Below are 5000 nucleotides of genomic sequence, written 5' to 3'. Positions count from 1 at the left end.
ATTTTTATAATCATAATTGTCAATATCATAATTGTTATCATTTTCATTATTGTTATTATTATCATTATCATTATGATTACTATTATTATCATTTTCATTACCATTATCATTAATATTGTTATTAATATCAATATTACTATTATCATTACTATCATGGATATTATTGCTACTTCTGTTATTTCTTCATTAATTTATTGTTCCTATTATCATTGTAACTATTAATATAATTATTATAGTATTATTGTTATACCATTATTATTATCTTTTACAGTCATTATTGTCATCATCATTTTTTTATGTTTATTTCATTATTATTATTATTATTATTATTATTATTATTATTATTATTATCATTGTTACTGCTACTACTACTTTGTTTATTACTATTATCATTATTATCATTATTATTATTATTATTATCATTATCATTTATATAATTATTATTATTATTATTAATTATTATTATCATATTATTATTATCATTATATTATTATCATTATTACGATTACTATTATCAATATTATTATCATTATCTATATTATTATTATTATTATTATTATTTTCATTATTATTATCATTATTGTTATTATTATTATTATTATCATTATTACTTTAATCTCTATAATTATTGTCATTTCCATTATTTTTTCTATTTCTATAATAATTTTCAATATTATGATTACTATTATCATTATGCTATCATTATCATCATTATCATCAATACTGTTATCATTATTATCATTATAGTATTCATCATTATAAATAATGATATTAATAATATTGATATCATTATCATTATCATCATTATTGTTATTAATATAATGATAATAATTATTATTATTATCATTATCATTAGTATCATTAGTATCATTTCATTATTACTATTACTATCACTATTATTATCACTATAATTATTATCACTATCATCATCACTAGTATCATTAGTAGTAGCAGTAATGCCATTATTATTAGTAGTAGTAGTAGTAGTAGTAATATCATCCTTATTACCATTGACATTAATCATTCCTCATTGTTATTATTATTGATGTTATTATTATTATCATTGTTGCTGTTGTTGTTGTAATTGTTGCTGATATTATTATCATTATTATTATCATTATTTTCAATATCATTCTTTTGTTCTCTTTATTATTATTATTCTCCTTATTTGTCATGAACGTTATTACTTTCAAAATTATCAATATTACTTTCCAAAAAATATTGTTGTTATTATCAATATTATCTCTATAATTTTTTTTATTATTATTATCATTATTATTATTGTTGTTGTTGTTGTTGTTAGTGTTGTTATCATTATCATTATTATTATTATTATTATTATTATTATTATTATTATCATTATTATTAGCATTATCAAAATCATTACTGTCTTTACTAGTTTTACTATTAATATTATTATTACTATTATTATCAATATTACTATCATCATTATTATCCTTATTATCACTATTATCATTATTAGTAGTAGTATCATTATCATTATTATCATTACTTTTTCAGTTATTATCATTATTATTATCATTATCATTATTATTATTATTATTATTATTATTATTATTGTTGTTGTTGTTGTTGTTGTTGTTGTTGTTGCTATTATTATCATTATTATTATAATAATTATTATTATTATCATTATTATTATTATCATTATTATTATTATTATTACAATAATTATTATTTTACTATCATTATTATTGTTATTGTTATTATTACTGCTATTGTTATTATTATTATTATCGATGTTTTTCTTATCATCGTTGTTATTATTATTAATATTACTACAATTATTATTATCATTATCATTGCCGATGCTTTCTCTATCGTCGTTATTATTATTATCAATATTATTGCTCATAATCTTATTATCGTCATTATTATTATCATAATTATTATTATTATTATTATCATTATTATTATTATCATTAGTATTGTTATCAATATTATTATTAAGATTACTGTTATTATTGTTATGACAGTTATATTATAACTATTATCGTCATTACTATCATTATTTTCATTATCCTTACCATTATATTATTTTTCTCGGAATTGATATAACTATTATTAAATATTATTACTACTACTACTACTACTATCTATTACTACTGCTACTACTACTCCTATTGTTATTGTCATTTTTTACTATTATTATCTTTTATCATTATTGCTGTTATTATTATTATCTTTATTATCTAATTTATTTATTGTTATCATTATTATTATCATTATCATTGTTATTACTATTATTATTATTATTATTATTATTATTATTATTATTATTTATTATCACAATTATTATCATTATTATTATTATCATTGCTATTCTCATTTTATCCATAAATCATTATTATTTTTTATGTAATTGTTGACATTTTTGTTATCATCATTATTATCATTGCTACCATTATTCTCACTATTATATTTTATTATTATTATTATTATTATTATTATTATTATTATTATTATTATTATTATTATTACTATTATTATGATATCATAATTATCATTTTTACTATAATTGTCGTTATAATTAACATTATTATTATCATTACCATTATTATTATTGATATTATTATTATTATTTTATCATTATTATTATTATTATTGTTGTTATTGTTGTTGTTATTATTATAATTACCAATTATTAATGTTACTATTATCTTATTAGTATCATCATTAAATTATTATCGATATTATTGTCATTATCATTATTATAATTACTATTATTATAATCATCACCAACTTTATCATTGTTACCATCATTATCATCATTAATAAGATTACCATTTTCATTATTTTATGTTATTATGTTATCTGTATTACATCATTATCATTATCACAATACTATTGTTATTCCTATCATTATCAATATTATAATCTTAATTTTCATTATTGGTATTACTATTGTTACTAATTTATTATTATTATTATCATTATTATTATCATTATTCGTGGTTCTTCCCATTACTATTATTATTATTACCATTATTATTACTATCATTATTATCATTTTTATTATCATTATTATCATTATTACCATTATCTTTAGTATTTTCATTATTACCATTATCTTTAGTATTATCATTGACATTACCATCACCATCGATATAATTATTATTATTATCATTATCATCATCATCATTATTGTTAATGCTATTCTTACTATTACCACTAATGTTATTGCTTTTATTTTTACCGCCTTTTTCTTATCATCATTAACAGCATTTCTACTTCTTATCATTCATATAATCATTATCATAATATATTTTATCATTATCATCCTCATTATCATCATTATCATTGGCATTTTACTATTATCATAATCCTTTTTATCATCCTCATTATCATTGTCATTTTTTATGTTTATCATATTTATGATGATGATTGTTGCTATTATATTATTTCTGTTACTATCATCATTATTACCACTATTCATTCTACTGCTATTTTCATTATTATTGTTGTTACTACTATTATTATTATCAATATCAATAAAATTGTCATTATCTTTCATATTTTCAATATTATTGGAAGTAGTAGTAGTATTATCTTCACTATTATTACATTTAATAAAGATTATACTGCTGCATTTTTAAAGATTATTATTTTTTTGTTACTATTGTAATTGTATAATCATTATTGTCATTAGACTACTATCGTTACTATTCCTTCGTTTATCATAATTATTATGATGATTATAGTTCTGCTTGTTGTTGTTTTTTTTTATATTTTTATTTTTTTTTATTTTTTTCATTTTTATATCATTATTATCAGTATTGTGATTATCATTATTATTATTATGTCCATGGTTAACACTGCATCATTATTATCATTATGATTATTGTCATAAACGTTACGCATCAGAAATGTTATTATCATTATTATAATTACTGTCATTATTATTGCCATCATCATCATCATTAATATCATTATCCTCATCTTTTTTATTGTCATTATTATTACGATTATTATCATTGCTGTTTTCATTATCATTTTTATTATTATCGCTTTTATCATCATCATCATCATCATCATTATGGTTATTGTTATCATCAATGTTATTATTGTTAATGTCGTTATTTTTATCGTGATTTTCATTATGGTTTTGTTACAATCATTATTGCTACATTTATGTTTCATTTTTATTTTGTGTTTCTCTGTTTTATAAATATTGTCATTATTTTAATTATTATTATCTTTACTATTATTATTATTGTCACTATCATTTAAAAAATAATAAAACCCGTGTCAAAACAATTTACCATTATCATTACTTTCATTATTGTTATTATTATTATTGTTGTTGTTGTTGTTGTTGTTACCATTATTATTATTATTATCGTTATCATTAATATTATTATTATCATCACTACTATCATTTTCATTTCTCTGTATTACTTTTTATTTCATCATCTTTATCATCATCGGTATCATTATAATTTTGTTTCTATAATTATTGTTTTTATTTCTATTTCCATTATTATACCATTATCTTTATCAACACTGCCCATATCAATATTGACAACCCAAATATATATATATTTCATTAATAATATCGTATTTTTTATAGTGTTATTATAATTGCTAATCATTATCATTGCTGTTATTATTATTGTTTTAATCATTATCTTTTTTTTATTTTATTGTTTACCATTATCATTATTAGAACTGTTATTACCATCATTATGATCACTATGGTGATTTTTCTCCTCATCGTTATTACCACCATGATTACATACATTTTAACGATTATTATTACTGATTCTGTAACTATATTTTCTTCGTTGCAAGTCCACTGTATCTTACGTAACCTTAAACTTGTTGTATTACGATTCCATTATTATTATTACTATTATCATCATTATTTTTATTATTATTGTTATCATCATTATTACAATTATTATTATTATTATTATTATCATCATTATCATCATCATCATCACTATTAATGTCATTATTATTATTATTACTGTCATTAT

Source organism: Penaeus monodon, chromosome 14 (assembly GCF_015228065.2).
Source record: "Penaeus monodon isolate SGIC_2016 chromosome 14, NSTDA_Pmon_1, whole genome shotgun sequence".
Classification (NCBI taxonomy): Eukaryota; Metazoa; Arthropoda; class Malacostraca; order Decapoda; family Penaeidae; genus Penaeus; species Penaeus monodon.
Note: the sequence above shows the minus strand (reverse complement) of the source record.